This window comes from Protobothrops mucrosquamatus, unplaced genomic scaffold, assembly GCF_001527695.2.
Source record: "Protobothrops mucrosquamatus isolate PMUCROS unplaced genomic scaffold, P.Mucros_1.0 scaffold325, whole genome shotgun sequence".
In the NCBI taxonomy this organism is placed as follows: domain Eukaryota; kingdom Metazoa; phylum Chordata; class Lepidosauria; order Squamata; family Viperidae; genus Protobothrops; species Protobothrops mucrosquamatus.
Window position 1 is genome coordinate 289,059 of NW_015386664.1, and position 19,922 is coordinate 308,980.

At 37.0% G+C, this 19,922-nt stretch overlaps 1 protein-coding gene across 1 annotated transcript in view; it reads left to right on the forward strand.

Annotated features, from left to right (window-relative positions):
• Positions 1-19,922, forward strand: part of NTN1 (netrin 1) — a 117,264-nt gene that overhangs the window by 15,901 nt on the left and 81,441 nt on the right. The gene's annotated exons all lie outside the window — the stretch shown is intronic.

Sequence of the window (19,922 nt, forward strand, 5' to 3'; positions counted from 1 at the left end):
CCGATCTTCATGGTGCTAGTTTGCTGAGCTTAGTTGTCAATCTTTTCTAGTTATTTTTATATCTTTTATAATTCAAGGAAAGCAGTTATGGTCACACACAGTGTGGGTGATTTAATTTAGACATGTTAAAAATATCTCTGCCTTAAAAATATGCAGTGTGTTTCTAGCACTTTTTAAATATGTCAATCAACTTGTTGATTGATCCCTAGGGCCTGCCAGGTCAAGCACCAGCAGTGGTGGGATTCAGCTGATTCGCACCAGTTCAGCAGAACTGGTAGCTAAATTTTGCTGCATCCGGAGAACCAGCTGGCTTCTAGAAGTCCAGTCTAGGCCTTGGAGGAGGCCTCCCAGGCCTAGAACGGCCTGCTGGAAGTGTGGGGAGGCCGGTAGCTAATTTTTTGTTGCCCAGGCCCAGAATGGACTTCCTGAAGCAGCATCCATACAGAGAACCGGTTGTTCACATATTTGAATCCCAGCACTTCTTGGAGGCCCAGGCCTGCTTTGAATAAGAGAACTGGTTGTTCAGATATTTGAATTCCAGCACTGAGCACCAGCTTTGGTAACAGCAGAATGGCCTGTGGCCAAACCAAAATATAGGTAGTCCTTGAATTATAACCACAACTGAGACCAGAATTTCAATTGTTAAGCAAGGCGGTTATTAAATGAGTGATGCCCAATTATACAACCTTCTATTGCCATAGCTGCTAAGTGAAACACTGCATCTAAATGAAACTTGTGATCACTAAGCAAATCCGGCTTTCCCCCATTGACTTTGCTCGTTGGAAGCCAGCTGGGAAGGTCAGAAATGGTGAATCACATAACTCCAGGATGCTGCAATGGTTGTAAATACAGGTGGGTTGCGAAGCTTCCAAATTTTCATCACATGGTAAGGCTGTGACAATCTGAAGGGCAAGTAGCGGTTGCAAGTCACTTTTCTGAGTGCTGTTGTAACTTTGAAAGGTCATTAAAAGAATGGTAGAATAGAAATTGAGAAGAGCAGTTGTGCCTTTGGTCTCTCTCTCTCGCATATTTCTAGTTATATTCATCAGGATTGTTTACTGTTCCTTTCCTGTTCCAGCGTAGTAGAATCAGTTCTGGGTAATGCTCAAGACGGCATCATGAAGCTAAAATAGCTTTTCTTCAAAGGAATAGGAGGGGTTGTTGGGAAGCATTTCTGGCAGAGTGAGGATGGCGAAGCGGATATTGAAAGCAGGATGGCTTTGCACAACTGAATTGTGACCGTGTGAAGATAAAACGCAAACAGTGGCTTCTGTTTGCACATAAGAGCTTTCTGGACCAGTAGAGCAGGCCGTATGTGTCACTGCAGTTGGGAGCGGAGAGGGGATAGGGTGCTTTTGACTAGAACAGAGTTGTGGGGGGGAATAGGCTTTGCCTAGCATTTTGAAATGAATTGAACTATGCAAACCTTCCTGTGAAAAGCTCTGGGGGTGATGCTTTGGAACAGACACCAGCCCCTTGTAACACAACTACTGAAATTTAAATAGCAACTTTCACACTGGAGCAAGTGGAACAAAAGAGGACAAATAAAACAGACTTGAATAGGGTTTTCTTTGTTTTTGTAGCTCAGCTAATATTTCAGCTATTGTTCTGCCTAGGAATGCGAGGGTTTTCCTTCAGAATTAATTTGAGGGAAACATGAGAAGCCTCAGAGTTGTGTGAAAGCTGCCCCTGTTCTTATTCTAGCTCCCTGTTTTCCCTGGCAAGTTTGAGGCAGGGATCTCTGTGGTGATAAAAATCTAAATAGTGGTATGATTTCCTAGTATATTTTGGAGATTTATGCATTTAAAGTTTAAGCTTTCACATGCCTATCAAGAACTAAATCCTATCTTGTTCATTTATGAATGCCATTTCCATACCAAGTGTATGTGGAATATGCAATTTAGGGAAAAAAAACAAATAACATTTCATTGCCCACAAATTTCTCATTCTCTGCACAATTTCTACATATATAGAATTTTAATATTAATTTTCAGGCATTTTAGGTTATTTTATCATAGTTACGGGTAGAATAATGTTTTGATTAAGTTGGATTTATGGACAGCAGCATTTAAATTGTGAGAATTCAGCTACCACTGTATTTCTTATAATTACATCAGACATGTACAATTTCTTTGTAAAAAGATAAGGGATAAATAAAGTTTAAATTGGAATGGAATAATTTAAAAGGTGTCTTTGAAGTTGTAAAGTGCACACTGAAACAAAGGGTTACAGAAGATAAAAAAGAAACATCAATAAGTATAAATAAAGTTCTGCTGGAAGATCAATGGGCCAAGCTAGCAATTTGTTGGGCTGGGCTTATATGTTCTCCAATTACAAATTATTCTGAACAGCAGTGAACGCTAGAGGCACAGTATAGTAAGAGCCTCTATGTGAACAAATGGATATATTTAAACTTTGAAGAAGGTAGGTAAGAAAGACATGATGATAGCTTTGTAATACAGGAAAAGCTCATTCCACTGCCATGTGTTAAAAAATAGGGAGAAAATTAATGATAAGAGCCCATATAGGAAGAATATATAAACGTAATGTGTAAAAACAAACTATGTTTGATCCTGGACAGCACAATGGATTCCATACTGTGCAGTCATTTTTCCTTAATGTCACAATGGATCATCATAATTATGGTGGGTTATCCTATTCATATCCTATGCAAGGATGGGCAACTTTTAGACCCCCAATAAATATCAACAATATTTATCAACAATTTTGAAATCTGAAATATATAAAAACTGTGCTGTTCTAAAATTAACCATTTTTTTTTTAAAAAGGAAAGAAAATCACTCTCTCCAATGCTTTAGCAAACTTCACAGAAAATCCCAGTTCCATGCAATTTGGTTCACTTAATATTACCATTCTAGTTTTGTACGGCTCCTTCTCCCAGTTACAAATTATTGGAATGTATGTAAGATTTTCATAATCCGAGTATAGAAACTACTATTTGTTAGGCCAGTCTTTCTCAGCTTGATATGTACAAACATGATGTTTGGAGTTTTGCCATGTCACTTGGGAATTTTGGAAGCTGTATAGTTAACATATTTGGAGGGCACCATGTTGGGGAAGATGGCCTTACACTATATGAAAGGGCATCTTAAGCTCAGACAAAATCCAGACATCCATTGTTGAACTAATATCCTGTTGTTCACTGGCTGCAGCTATCATATTGTCAGCAGGAAGTTGTTCATTTCTAGCTGTTAATATTTATCTCCCTCTTCTGTGGCTGCTAAGACAACTAAATCATAATTGGAATAAACTGGAAAATATATATACTGGGGTGCCTATTGAACTAAAACAACTAATTATCTCATAGTGTCTTTCAATCTAATTAGTAGTATTAACTCTTACAAAATTCATATATGTTAATAGAGATTTTCTATTAGCTACTGCATACAATTGTAGTATGTTGGAGTTCGGTGACTGCTTCGGTATCCCAAGATCTAACATTGAAGGGTTCACCAATTTGATGCTTTATAGAGCCAAAGACAGTATACTCTCGTTTCTCCACTATTTCAGATGCACCAAGTCATTTGTACAGAAAAGAACATGCAGAAAGCATATTCAAATAAATAGTCTGATTCAGGACACCCCGGTTGTTAACGTGTCAATAATAAGAAACACCAGAGACAATTATAACTCCAATGTATTGCAACTAAAGGCAAAGTAATAGAAGGTTATAGGCTTGTAGTGTTAACAGACATCATATAAGCTTTTCTAAAGATTATAAGTCTCAATAAATTTTTTGTACTTTCTGACATATAAAAAACAATGGACCCAATTAAACAGCAGAGGACATTTCCCCAGACCAGTATAAGCATTGCTTTGCCTTTTGGCAACTAATAACTCACTCATTCTCAAACTATTTAGGAGATCTGGTTAGATCAATTGTCTCTAAAATTTAGACTAAGCACTTCTACATGCAATATAGCAATATTTTAAGTAAATTAATTTCCTTTGGATTGTCCCATACCATATGCCAGACTGGCCCTGGAATCTCTTGCCAACATTCACAAGCTCACTCCCCACTAAACAATGGTAAAGCAACAATGGGGGACTTACAACTGAACTAATTAAGATAAACCCTGACTGGTAGATTCTGATATTTGCCTGCCTTTCCCCTCATGTCTGCCAGATCCCTGAGCAATGATTCTAGTTAGGAACAGATCAATTTACAAGGGGGGAAAAAAGGAAGAAACTCGGTTCCAGTGAATTACTGACTAATTTGTCCTGAATAAGAACTGAGCATAATTAGTAAATTGCAGGACAATTTCTGTTGGAAACTGCTTGCCTGGATGAGGTCCTGGCAAAGAAGTAAGTGGGATTTAGGCCAGGTTGATCCACACTCCATCACCATATTGTTTGTTTCGCAGCACTTAGCAGAAAAATAAAACAAATGGTGAAGGGGAATTCTTTATGCATTCTTCTTTGATTTAAAGGCAGTATTTCAGACCCTTGGTGAAGCTGGCAGCTTCTTCCAGGCCACTTCGATATAACTGCTTTCTTTTCCTTCCTTTCCTTCTCTAGATTAGCAGGAAATTACCCCACCTTGCCCCCCCACCCCGAGCATCCTTACCATGAAAATGAAATGGCTAATACAACTTTTTTTAAAAACTTAACTAAACAAAACAAACAGAGTAAGGAAACAAACAAAGAAATGAATGGAGCAGAAAACATGTTATATAAAGCTTTAACATGCAAATTCCAAAGGCTGTGATTGGTGGGTTTTCTTGGCTGAAACTCCAGCCCTGCTTAATATCATGCACCACTGTAGTGTGAAAAGTCTTCTCCGGATGGCACACATAACAATCTTGTTACTCTGTGTGTGCTGTGTTCCCCCCCCCCCCCCTTGTATCCTCTTGTGCCATTGGTTCTTATAACTGCTGGGTGGCTCCCAAGCTTTATGAGTAAACTGCTAGAGTTGGCCTTATGAGGGGAAAACTCACTTCCTTTTGGCTGGCATGGTTCTTGAAATATCTAGGAAGGTAGCCAGGTTCGTGCAATTACTATTACTATTAGGAGACTAACAATCTAGATTTTTCTGTTTGGCAGCTATCAAATATCTTTATTTTCTCTATGGCATGGAGCAAGATTAACCAATCTTTTAACTTTTAAGTTTATCTCTATCCTTTTAATGTTACTATATTATATGTTTTCGCATTGGTTTCATTCTGTCTTTTAAAAAATCCATATTCTTTTCTTTGTCTCTTACGTTTAATTTCAGTAACATGTATCCTTAAATAATTCAGTAATTTCAAATACTTTTAATAGTATGCATCTTTAATTAGAGGATGAATTGAAGGGATTGTTGCATATTGTAATATAGTTTTACATAGTGTACCTGAATTGTTCCTTGGTGTTGATGTCCTAATACTTGAGGATAGAGAGTGATTTTAGTAATCATCTCCATCTCTCATCTAGAGATTTTGGAACAGCTAATATGGGTGAGATGTTTCTTAATTTCAGAAACAGAAATAAATCATATTCATTCCAGACCATTTTCTGATCTACATAAAAACCTGTAGTGGACAGCATCTGGTCATGTTTGGCCTAACCCTAATTAATTCACTAAATAGGAGATGACAAATAATTCATTATCATGACAAAGTAAAAGTAGGGGCCTCTTTCTACTGAGCTATTTAACTGGCTGAGGTTTATTCATTTGTTAGCATTTCTATGGCAAAAGTATTACTGCTTAAAAACAGCAGTTTTCTGAATTACATGGTAATGGAGAATGTCACAATGTCTAAGATGCTAAGGAATAAAAAGAACCAGGCTGTGCTAAAAAAAAAATGCATGAATTCTATTTTTTTTTAATTATTTCTTTTTGGGCCAGAAGCCAATGGGTTTCTGACCTTGATCTGAACAGCAGTATGGTTAGAAGTTCAATGCTGGTAAAAGATTTCTGGTTTTATTACTTGATGTCAGAGCAATGGCTTTGAAAGTAAGAGAGGATATGCATCCCCTGATACTGCTCTAGTGTGTTTGGGGGATTATTACAGAGGTCAGATAATCAGGCACAATGTCCTATAGAAGTGTGGGAAAAAGTGCGGTGGGGGTGGTGGTGGAGAGAAAGAGGCATGTAATAAAATGTGGGCTCCCAAAACCTTGGCAATATTCAGCTTCAAGGCTTTATCTCTGCATATGGTAGCAAGCAAGCAAAACAGAACCATGTTGACATGAAGAATGCTAAACGGATGTCAGTGTGGAGACTTAACAGCAAAAACCACTGCAGGGAAACATAAAAACATGTTTTTTTGCTAAGTGGAAAATTGCACCATTAGTACAATCCCTCAAATGGTATATGGGTGTTAGCCTCCTTATGGAAATGGGTTTTGCTTCAGAAAGCATTTTAAGGACTAGATTAATTCATTTGAGAAAGGTGACCTCTGAAATAACTATACAGTAAACCCTCATTTTAAGGGACCTCATTTTAGGAGGCTAAGTACAAACAGGCAAAATCTGTCCATATGCAATATGCTTCTGCTCCTGCATAACATTTCATTCCCAATTTTTGTATGCACAAAATGTGTAAAATAGATTAAGCATGCATACATAAAATCCACTTCCCATTTTATGAATGTGTAAAATCCGATTATAATTTAATATACATTCTGCTTTAATAGACATCTCTCTCCCCACTGCCAGTCAGTTAAATTGTGGGTTTACAAAAAATGCCAGCCACGTGAAAGACAATGCCGTGTAATAAAATGTGCAACAAAACAGAAGTAATGGTTTGATTAAATGATAACTGGTATTTTCTTTGCTCTCATTGATCTGTGTATTTAATACTTGACCATGGATGTTGAAATGATAGTTGAAATAAAAGCTTTTTGTAAGTTGACATCTGGAAGGAATGTTCTGGGAATATCAAAGAGAACTGAAAACTGAAGCAGTAATTTTGAGCTCAGGATTAAACAATAAACTTTGTTTTATTGCACATAAAATCAGCATTGCTTTATAAGGTTTGCAGCAGAAAATTCAACATGGTGCGAGGAAGAAAACAATTGAAAGGGGGGGAAATGGTAGATTAAATTTCCAGAATAGTTTGTGTTCTATGAAAATGCTGAAGAGAAAAAAATGGGGGGGGGGAGAGAATTCTGAATTATATTGCACTACAGTATCGAAAATCTGAGTGACCTCAGCCATACTGTTATTTTTCATGTGGTAAGTAAAAAAGCAAGAGATATATTTAATACTTTTTGCTTTTAACTGCGTGCTAATAAGAAAAAAAGGATTTAGTAAAAAATGGGATACATATTGTGCACACGGAAGAAATAACACAGATGAAAGCACATAATCTTTTCATCATGTCTGAATGGAAGACAAAAAAATGAATCCATCTGTGAACAATTTTAAAGCTTCAAGCACAAATTTGTGTATTTGGAAAGCTGTGTGAATCATTTATTAAGATAATAAATGACTTTATATGTGACACAAGGTCAGGAAGACTAAAATCCAGTTTACTGATTTAAAAGACTAATTTAAATGAACATCCAAGGCATTTTCTGTGGCATCCATTTCATGGAAGCAGAACAGCATTAGTTAGAAAGTTTGCAAAAGTTGGGGGTCTAAAATAGGCCAGAGGAATTCATAAAGCAATTCAAAGATAAACTAGTACAAGTAAAAGCCTCAGACCAAAGGAGGAACATACAATAGGTGTAGCAAAGGAACATTCTAACTGTAGCATCATAATATCTGCAATATTGAAATGTGATAAATGTAATAATTTTGTTAAATATATAGAATTAGAGCAGTGATAAACAATTGAAATCATATGGATACACATTGAAGAGATGTGGAATTATGAATATGAAGCTTTTGAAATAAAGACCCAATAGTGTTCAACCAATATTTAAATTTTGAAATATTGAATTTTAAAACTGTGAATCCTAATTTTATATCTTTAAAATCTTATAAAGTGTTACAGCTGGAATCACTTCAGCATTCAGACCATAAATTAGAAGCATGCTCTGGAGAGAATGTATGCAAATTTTAAAGGCCACACTTAGATTCAACAATTAAAAATTTAAATGAATATAATATAATATAATATAATATAATATAATATAATATAATATAATATAATATAATATAATATAATATAATATAATATAATATAATATAATATAATATAATATAATATAATATAATATAATAATAACAGAAATCATTAATTATAATACCACTCAAATTTGAAAAAGAAAAACTTTCTCTTCCTTTTTCTCCCACTACTACGTACATAGTATATTATACCTGCCCTGCAGAAATGGAGATAGAGATTTACTTCAAATCAAACAGTCAAAGGAGAAAAACATGCATTGGTTGATTATGTAAAAGACACCCAAAAACAAGCATTGATGCAAGTTAAAAAATGGAACTTATTGAATGTACAGGAAACAAAACAGGAATATTGAAATAATGTAATGAAAACATGAATAGAATGCTTGCAAGGGAAAGCATTATAGTCAATTTCTACAAAAGATCAAGAGGAACGTGGATAAAGGTAACACCTGGCAATGGCTTATAAATGGAACATTAAAAAAAGGAAGCCAAAGATGTGATTTTTGGTTGCTCAAGAGCAAGCTATTCAGACTACTGCAATCAAGGCCAAAACTGAAAAATTCAAATTGTGGATTGCACAAAACAGAAGAAACAGTGGATCCTATACTCGTGCAAAAGATCACACAAACTGATGATAAACAATGACATACCACAGCTGCCAAAACAATTCACTGGAACATCTGTAAAAATTATCATGTGCCAGTAATGAAAATTGGAGGGAAGTTGGAATTGAAAAAAATAGTTGAAAATGAGCAGGGTAAAATACTGTGGGATTTCCAGATATAAACTGATACAGTCTTGGCACATAACACATCAGGTTTAACTGTGTTTGAAAAGCAGAAAGTGTGGATAATTGATATGGCAACACTGGGGGATAATAGAATAGAAAACGGAGAATTGGAGAAGATTATAAGGTATCAAGGTCTGAATATTGAAGTTGAAAGATTATGGCATAAACAGCCATGGTTGTCCCAGTGGTTGTCGGCACACTGGATGCCATATGAAAAAAGCTTTGGAAGACATTTCGAAAATCTGCATATTGACAAAATATCCATCTATCAGTTATAAAGAGTCACACTGCTTGGATGCACACATATGACATCCTAGATTCTTGAGAAGTACTTGATGTCCATGAAGGCCAACACCAGCTAAAGAACTAACAATTGTGATTTCACATTATTGTGTATATAATTATAATAGTTATAAGTCATTATCCTGGCTTCCACCCATACTTCTGCCCTCCCCAAAAAGAGAAATGACTAGCTATTTTTCGTGTAGAATTCTTCCAAAGAGTTAAATATTCAGGAGTCTCAATATCAAATCCAGTCTATGCCTCAGTAAAGCTCAAAGATTTCTAATAGCACACACCAGGAAATAAAATATCTTTTCTACTATAAGTTGATTCAAGAACTTGCTATAATCATAATGGAAATAAGTAATAATTTTCCAACAAGGTCCACTGAGGATGATATTCTACTAAACTTTCATATCAATACTTATGGAAGATAGATTATAAAACCAATGATATTTACGCAAGTCCAGTAACATGGGGAAAGGCTGGTGAAAATCATGGACAATAGATTTGACACTGATTTATTTAGAGAGGGAACTGAGCACAGTTATGATAAATTGCTCTAATGTTTAAGATGGTCTCTGTATCTCTGTAGATTTTTTTGCCATTCAGCAAAGAGCTGCATTCTTTGGATGTCTGTAAGTGTTAAAGACACATGCCTCCAGAAGAAAGTGGCAGCCCTCATTTGAGGATGATATAGCTATATCTGTTGAAACCCTGGTAATTTCTTATCCTTTAAATATAGAGACCAATATTTTATTATCATGGAACTGACGGAAATATAATCTTTTTGGGGGGGAAAGTTGGTTGCATGTTATTGAGGATCATGTGCATTTAATTTATTTACTTGCTACTTTTTTCTTTGAATAGTAATTCATTTTCTTTGCTTTTATGTCCACTCACCCTAAGTCTTCCATAGAACAATTCAGTTAGAAAAAAAGGTGGTAACAGAAACTTTATAATATGGTTGTAATATGAGGGAATATTTGCAGATTTTGTGTCAAATAAGATTTTAAAATATTTACTATATTGCAGTTTAGTTTTGGACTGCTTAGGTGGGTAAAATGTCCTTTGGAATAGTCTATTCTTAGATGTTTGGATCACCCCCACTTCTTATTAATTTTTCAAAGAGTGACAACTATACCACACCTCAGTGGAAGCACAATGGGCTGGCTGTGATGTCCTGCTCTTAAGTATACTAGCATACTAAAGTATCGGATATTAAAGTAAAGTAAATTAAGCATTGTTTTTATATTGCTTTTATATTCTTGGAAAGGGCATTTCTACACAACATCCAAAGCTGCTTGCCAGCTATGATGCGCTCAGATTTTTTTTTCCTTTTGAAGCTCAAAAATTTGCTGTGATTGGCAATGAGTTTCGTCCAGATCAGGGACAACTCAGGACCCGATTGGCATTTTTCAACTTCTTGTCCTTTCCATTTGGTGAGGGGAGTCAAGTGCTACTGGAGAGTCACGGTCTGAGGAACTTTCCATTTTCTTTTTAGGGATTTAGGGAGTCCAGTTTCAATGGTCTCCCATCTTTGCTTTCTCTCATGAATGCCTTCCACCTGCCTTTTTGGCTTCTGCTCCTTTAATTTTGTGCAATCCTTAAATTTCACCTTTAAAAAAAATATATACATTGCACTAATGTTGCATTGAAAAACTGAGGCTGTGGATCAGTCCATCATTCCTTCAAAGGAACAATTAAGGGACCTTGCTGAAGTGCCTTCTCTGTTCAATCTCTTGCAGACTCCCCAGGGGCAGCTGTTTCTTTAGGACTGATGCAATGTTCCAATCTAAAGTGTTTTTTTCTTTATAAGTCATAGAACTGAGCATAAATATTGCACAAAATGGTCAGAGGGTTGGGAGCAAGCATCACGGGGGAGGTTTACTAGGAGAAATGAGGATTGGGTACAGCCAGAGCTTTTACAGAGGCTGGGAAATCACTGTTGAGTTGCCCTTGAATTAACTGTAAAATTTGAAGTTTTTTTTTTAGTTGTTTAAATTGTAAAATTAAAATATATACAGAGATCCAGCCAGCCTGCAGCCCAGGAGGACATGTCTGCATAGGGGAGAGTAATGCATCAAGCCACATAGTGGTGGCTGTTATTGGAGTGGAATTTGTGGAGCACCTACTATGGGGGGACTTCAGTCACCTTCAGCAATTTTTAATCACAGCTTGAAAACATAGCCAAGGATAGCCTTTGTGTAGGCTAGGAGTGGAGAAGCACAATGTCCGTTCCCACATTCTGAAAGGGGTTATGAACTGTACTGGTGATGGTCTAAACTCTAAAGATGGTCTAGACTCTAAAGAGAACATGTATGCAGAGTCTCTGGAAATGGAGTGAGTAATAAACTGGAATAAGTAAACACACAAGCTAGGAGGAAACAGTGGAGTTCTAAGTTCTTTGCTGCTTGATGGCCAACAATGTGCTTAGACCATGCGATTTAGTGATTAGGTAGCCTGAAAGGATAGCAAGCAAATATGAATTAACAGACAGTTGTTTCTGTCAGCTATTTTGTTGAAAGAGTAAGCACTGATCAAATTGTGAATATCTATAAATTATACTGTTTACATTTCCCTGCCTTTACATTCTCTGAAACAGCTTTTTTATTGTAATTCTACAGGGGTGTAATGAGTCCAATAGATTAATTCTGTGTTTTGATTTCTAAGTGAGGAAGCTTGCTATTGCTTTTTGTTCTTTATAGGACCATTTCACAAATGGGAAAAAAATGTAATTTCCAATCCATGATGGTGTTCTTGGTTCTTAGATCAAATTATTTACATTCTTAGCCTTTCTGTATTTCAGACTTCCAAACTGCAAATAACTGCAAGTGTGGAAGGCATTGCTTGTTTTATGCTGTGTCTTGTCTCTAGGAATTTTGTTCATTACATATAGAAGGTTATAGGATTATAGGTACAACTGTATGTTTTCCACAAGCAATGGACCATCCAACTTGCATGCCTGAATGGGTGCTAGCACCCCTGGAGCACAATGGGGGAGAGAGAGAGCTGTGTGCACAAAATTAACAGGCTTGTGAATGGCTGAATCATTCTCCTGAAGGTTTAATTTTTTTGGAAGCTTTAATACCACAAGCTTATCCAGCACTGAAAGAAAGGCCAGTTAATCCCTCACAATATCTGAATGTACTCAGGCCCAGAAGTGAGATGATGCAGAGGGGACCAGGAAGAAGGCAAAGCCACTTGGATATGGGCAAGAGTTTCTGTTTCGCCAGACATGCTTTCGAAAGGAATGAAGCTTTTATTTAAATTTTCTTTCCCTGGAAAGAGGAGGAGGGGTAGATGAATGGATAAATTGAAGGAGGAAAAATATTCAAATTATCCTCCCCTTCCTCCTACTACTCTACTACAAAGTTCAGATTCTCAAACAATGATTCTTCTGAATCTGGTATCCCAGGTGAAAGTGGAAATTAACTGGATAGAAAATGCATGCATTGTAACGTATGCTGTTGTTATCAGATATTGTTATTTCATATTTTTCAAACCATCCTAATTCAGGTATTGGTTTCTCAGTAGAAATGAGGGCATAAAACACAGATGCTGCAAAAGTGATGAATGTAACAGAAGAAGTGGCAGAAGAAATTCCATTTAGTTCTAAGGCAGCCTGAATCTTTTGTTTTACTAGAGAATAGAGGCTGTCATCAGTAAAATGTAATCAGTAACTTAAAATTGGTTCATACTTAAGTGCCTGTAATATATGCAAATGAATGTTTCTTTTCTGGGGTACAGAAACTATAATTGTAACCAGCTAACACAGTGTGCTTTGTTATTATAATAAACCTTTTATGTAGTTCTTTAAATGTGTTATTCCTGTGTTGCTCCTTCATAAAGCATCCCTAAGCAGGCATCATTGCTTCCATTTAAAGATGCAAAACCAAGACTGAGGGATCACGATAGACTTAAGGTTGCACAGGGACTTTCTGGTTGGACAAATCTCTCAATACTTTGGACAACAGTCTTAAAAAGGTAATGGGGATCATTGATCACTGAATTATAAAACAAAGTAAAAGTAATGGGGACCTATTTAGAATATTTGTGTAGGGGATAAGCAGTTGATGAACCAGGAGCTGAACTGGAATCTCCATATTATCTTCTAAGAAGGTAAATAAAGGAGAAAGGACTGCCATAGGTAACATAAGAATGGAAACTTATTTTTAGTAGGTTGGATTTGTTTTGAGCCATTTTGGGATCAGCACCTCCTGTGTAGCTTCAAAATATAATTTCTTTGTCTCTTGGGGATCTCCAAGCCATGGAGAACAGCCTAATGCTATGCAGCCTGAAGCAGCCAGCTCTATTATGCTTTGCACCCACAATCCATTGTGAACCCTTGGGTGATGACATGACAGCCCCAATAAGGCTCTCTTTTCTTCTGCAAATCAACGGTCCTTCTCAATGTTGGAAGAGCTGAGGCCCAAAGAATATAAAAAAGAGGCACCCCCTGGAGTGTGGATGAACACTGGATGAGCCATGGTAACCTGGCTGCCAGTATGACAACAAGACACCAAGACCTTGGCTGTCCATCCCTAGGTTGGTTATTCAGGCTGGAAGGTTTCTCCATTAGTCTTGGAATAGCTTGGATAACTGATTAGGAGAACTTTTTCCTTTCCTTTCCTTTCCTTTCCTTTCCTTTCCTTTCCTTTCCTTTCCTTTCCTTTCCTTTCCTTTCCTTTCCTTTCCTTTCCTTTCCTTTCCCTTCCTTTCCCTTCCCTTCCTTTCCTCCTCCCCTCTCCTCTCCTCTCATACCCTCCCTTCCCCTTCCCTTCCCTTCCCTTCCCTTCCCTTCTCTTCCCTTTCTCTTTTTTCTTTCTCTCTCTCTCTTTTATCAACTCACCCATTGTACACTTTCCCCTTTTTAAGTCCACTATCAAACATTTTCAGTGGAAAAATATTTATTACCAATCAATAAATCCATTTTTTAATTCAGCAAGGATGTACATCTCAAAGAAAATCTCAGTACCAGGGCACTAGAAATGAGAAGGACATAAACTGGCTATCTGTACCTTTGGGGCTAGTTCAAATGGTCTGTTTTTGGAACTTCTGTAATATAGCCAGTCTCCAGTTAGAAGCAGAACTCCTGAGGTTAACATGTAGGTAGAGGGACAGTATGGTTAAAGTACTTATTTATATATGTGAATAGAGTTTGGTATTTGAGCCTGGAAAAAGTACAGGAACACTGATCAAGGTATTCCATTTTGTTCTTTTACATTTGGCAAATTTATATAGCTGCCCATCTCACAAAAAGTAATTCTGGGCAGTGTACAAGCAAAATAACAAAACCAAATCACAATATTAAAAACATCATGCATAAATAGCAACAAAAATAAAACATAAAAGAATGAAAACATAAAAGAACCCCAAGAGAGCAGGAGGATAACCATCATTTAGGTTCATTCAACCACTTTACAGGCTCAGCATGGGATCCACAGGGTTGATGGAAGAACCAATTTCAAGGCTTTCTGGAAGGCTAACAGAAGGGGGTTAACCTCATATATTCTATTATTGCTTCCTAAGGAGGAAAAAAATGAAAAAGAAATGCTGTTTCCATTCCATTCTGTACATAAAGATTGAGTCAACAATTGCATTACTGGCAATGAAACAATTCTGTCATTGTTTATAAGGCTACATGCTAGTTGAAGAAGTCCAGGAGAGACTGTGTGGCCCACAAGACTTTTTCTACATTAAAGGGAAAGCAGAGAGTCCTGAAGGAACAGCGCATAGTGGCAAAAGTATAGCCAGCATTTGCTTCCTGAGACAATTGTCTCATTCTGCTGTTAGGATTAGTCCCTTTTCTCAGGTAGGGAAAGAGACATCAAACTCTATTCCTGTCACTATTTCTAAAACTGCTGAACAAAAGTCATTAGTTGGAAATCTGCGAAGCTGTTTGACATTTGATTAAAAAAGAACTCGCTTTTTAAAGATTGGAAATAGAATGTGAAGACATTACCTTCTAAAAGGAATTCTCCATCATCTAATCTGATATAATGCCTTCAAGCAGTATGCTTTAAAATCTTAATCGTATTGAGAAATTCCTGTCAGAGGCCATTCAATTGTTTTCCTAATTAAATCAGCTTGTTTCAGCGTGCCTTACTTTCAGAATTAGAAATAATATATCTAATTTTTTTTCTAACTTTGTTTACCCTGCCTGCCTGCATCCCTTTGTAACAGATATTTTGTTCTTTTGAACTATGGTGCTCTAAAAATGACTGCATAGACAATTGCAAATTGAAGGTGAACCCTAAAAATGGTGCTTGTGGTTTGTTTTCTTGTGAAAACCTATTTGAATTCACATCTGTGTATGAACAACGATCAGATTGAATTATTGGGGAAATTGATTGTGTTGAAACATAATCTGGAGTTCCAAAAATAAAGACAGATCATAGTTACAATGTTTTTATAATATTATAAATATATTGCTTCCTGTTTTATGATTGACTAATGTAGGAATGCATAGCTAATGGAGCTGTCAAAGAATTGCATCATAAAGACATAATGTAAGAAGCTGGTGCCAACCTAAGTTTATATAAGTCAGCATCCTGCTGCCAAAATTGCTTTCATAAAATTGATAAATAAGCTTTGAAGTCAAACATCTCCTCCTATTGCTAGTGTGCAGTGTTTATTATATAGGCACATAGTTGTTGACCTTAGAGACTATATTCGCTTAGTGTAGCTAAGAGCCATTGGTCAATTTATTTTGAATGAATTTGTCTAATCTCCTTCAGATCTGTCTAAATGTAATGTGCTTGGCCAAATATCTTATGGACATGGGTTTTACAGATCAGCTATTTCTAATATTTATTTTATTGACTTTGGGGCCATTTTTAAATTCATTCAAAGTGCTGGGATTTAAATTTAAAGCCTCATATCAGTGATTGTAGGAAATACTTTCTGTTATAACCTGCCTGAAAGCTGAGATCTTCTTTAGAGGTTCTGTTGCTAATCGAGACAGTGGTTATGTGAATTTTGCCCCATTTTATGACCTTTCTTGCCACAGTTGTTAAGTGAATCACTGCAGTTGTTAAGTTAGTAACATGGTCGTTAAGTGAATCTGGCTTCCCAATGGACTTTTTTTTGTCAGAAGTTTGCAAAAGGTGTTCATATGACCCCAGGACCCTGCAAACATCATAAATATGAGCCAGTTGCCAAACATCTTAATTTTGATCATGTGACAATAGGGATCTTTCAATGATGGTCGTAAATCATTTTTTTTCAGTGCCATTGTAAATGAATGATTGTAAGTCAAGGACTGCCTGTACTCACCATATTACAACTTTAATCATTCTCTGATTAACAATGATGCTTCATATTCATTGTTTTTAACAGAAAAACAGCATCAGTCCCATCACGTATTTAGATGTGCGGTTCTGTTCTTTTTAAATAAGCTGTATTATCCAGACTTCAGAAATAGAAGGAAAATTGGCTGAAAATTTACAAGATAACATGCCTATCAAAATGCTTAATCTGGCTTCCATAATATAGCCCCAGTTAAGCAGGAAATCAAAATGCTTAATCTGGCTTCCATAATATAGCCCCAGTTAAGCAGGAAATGTATTATTTTGATTATACATTGTAGCTTGCCATCTTGCCACATAGATTCTGGAATAATTTTATCCAGGATAATATCAGGATGTTCTTGAAAAAGTATTACTAGATTCTTTGAGGCATGAAAATTAATGAAACCCTCTTGTGGAATTACTTATTTCTATCTTGCTTTTTAATCCACGGTTACTGATTCTGCTATTAACAATTTGATAAATTAAAATAAATTAAATCCTAAGGAATTTATTAGGATGAGTCTGTTGACTATGAAATCATGTTTAAAAATGAAGCATCTGAGACTGTACTGAACAGAACACTGAAGGTTATATGATAATGATATTTTCTCCTTGTCTTCTTTTTTTAGGACTCTGTAATTCAACTCTCATTAAACACTATAATTTTCATCACTGTGGCAGGCGATTTCTAAATCACCGAGCATAATTCTGTGACCCATTTGTAACTGTTGATTAATTAATGTATGCAGTCATATATACACTATTAATATAACTGGCCACCAGGTTGGTTTCACATATGAAATGGGTATAATGCTAGACATTGTAGAAGTAATGTTTACATTTAATGTTTTAAATTTCCTACGCGGGTAGGAGTTCCCCTCAGCTTCTACCCATACTGAGATCATTGCTCTAACAGTAAATTCATCCATTTTTTCCTTCCTACAAGATTGTAAAAAGCACTTCAGGAAGTGGCACAAGCACTTTCAGGATGCTCTGTGAAAACAGGTGTTCTGGGGTTCTCTTTGTCAGACTTTCCTGGTCTTTATGTCGAGCCCTGCGAGGCCGACACGCCCGCCGGCAACCGAGCCACCGCCAGCCGCATCGATTACCTTGCTGGCTGTGTGAGAACGACGCCAGCCATCCCAACCTTCTTCCTGGCCGCACCGCTCTGCTAGGGCTCTGAACGGACCACTCGTAGCAGGGGAAAAGAGCGACGGGCGCCGTGGCGTGACGTCATTCCCCTGCGCCTCGCAGAGCTCGACAATCAGCGAAGAGGAGTGGATGCTAATGGGGGAAACGCCTTGAGCCGCGGAAAAGAAGGAAAGGGAACGCTGATGAGGGGAACTTTGGGGATTGGCCAGAATAAGGGAGGGGCGGCAAGGGCTGGGTTGGAGCCAGGTGAGACTGGGCGGATGCTGGCTTGAGGGGCAGGGCAGCATGGGTGGGGCAGGCACGGCCCTTATGTAAACGCACTGGGAGAGATGATCCTCAGTGCTGACTTTGATTCACAATGGAGTAAAATAAACACTGTTCGTCTATCGTACCTGCTTGCTGGCTGTTGTAAGGAGCACCAAGACAGGACGCATTGACACTTTGCTTCTAGATTTGTGGATTATTTTCCATTTTCTCATTTAATTCTTTGGATAATTGTTACCAGTGCAAAATAAGGGCTTGAATAGTGGTCACATAAAAACACAAACTTCTGCATATTCCCACTTAGCTAAAACAAATATTGGATGAAAGAAAATTCATTAGTCTAAGAAGTTTCAGTATTCTCTGATGTATCAACAAGCAGAATTATTTGGGGAATTTATTAGTCTATAAAAATGTCATCAGCTCATGAAGCAACGGCCATAAAAAGGCTTAGTAAACTTTATCACCATTTAATTCAAAATAGAAGTCTTCTGGCAAGGGATAAATAAATATCATCACTTCCCCTGACACATTCTTACAATAGTTTTGGGGGTGGGAAGTAAAGCATTATATAGAACACCCAGGCAGGAAATAAAGTGTGCTAAGCAGGATGCTAAAACTGGGGCTCAGTCTGAGAAGACATGATGGATGAGATTATTCAACAACCAGCTGTAGGAGCAATAATCAGTGATACAAAGGCCAAGTCATGAGGGTACTTGACTGTATTCCTGAAGGTTGCTGATTTATACCTCCCCTAGGGTTAGCATCGGAATGAACTGAAATGACCTGGGGTGGTTAAGTCCCTTTTTGACACCTGATGGTGTCAAATGGTGAAAAAAAATCTACTTGCATACTTTTATGCATTTATGTTAGACCAGGGGTAGTCAACCTTGGCTCTTTTATGACTCGTGGACTTCAACTCCCAGAATTCCTGAGCCAGCTAAGCTTAGCTGGCTCAGGAATTCTGGGAGTTGAAGTCCATGAGTCATAAAAGAGCCAAGGTTGACTACCCCTGTGTTAGACTGACATAACATAGAAATATCAAATGGAAGTTTTAACTACAATATCTGTACAGGAGAAACTAGGCATCTTAAGTTCCTAATCACATGAACAGATAGTGTAGACCAGTTTCTTATGACAGTGTTTCTCAACTTTGATAACTTTAAGAGATCTGAACTTCAACTCCCAGAATTCCGCAGCCAAGAATTCTGGGAGCTGAAGTCCACAGGTTTTAAAGTTGACATGATTGAGAAACACTATCTTTCGAGATTGTCAAATGGTATAAGTGAGTTATCCAGTACTGAAGTTTTTAAAGAGAATTTCTATATTCATTTTCACCTTTGTGGTCCAATATACAGCTGAAATTGTGGGACATATTCTTGGAATCTTTTATCTCCAAGACCACCTCCACATTCACTGTCGGAAAGTAGTATAAAGACAATGGACATTATTCTGATCATTTCTAGATACACTGATTATCATACCTCAGGGCCCAAAGCAAAGTATGGAACCAGATAGCTCCATATCCACAGTCCTTGGCATGCTGGTTGGGATTGCTGAAATGTTCAGTTACAGCTGAGCAATCTCTTGAGCATAGAAGTTCCCCTCTAAAAATGATGGACAGGTACAATCAGTTCATCACCTCAGTCTCTAAACGTTCTAACAAAAATATATGCAGTTACCTTCCTTTGAATAATAGAAAATGGTGGTGTAAGGAATGAGTGATATCAGAGCATCATTTCTAGTTTTAATATGCAAATCATGATCTACTTTGGGCATTTTCATAGGAGTTTAATGACAATTGAATCAGTTTGAGCTATCAGAAGTTCAAATGCAAAAGCAAAATTATTGGATTAACTGGGACATTCACAAAAGAATGATTACAGAAAGGCACACCCATATTTGCTGCAGGGAATATCTGTATCTGTATCTGTATCGGTATATCTATACACACATACATACACATCCATATTTGCTGTAATAAATATGTATAGGTATATGTATGACAGGAAGAACAGAAATCAGAGGTTGTGTGATATTTTCCAATGAAGTATTGAACATGTTATAGT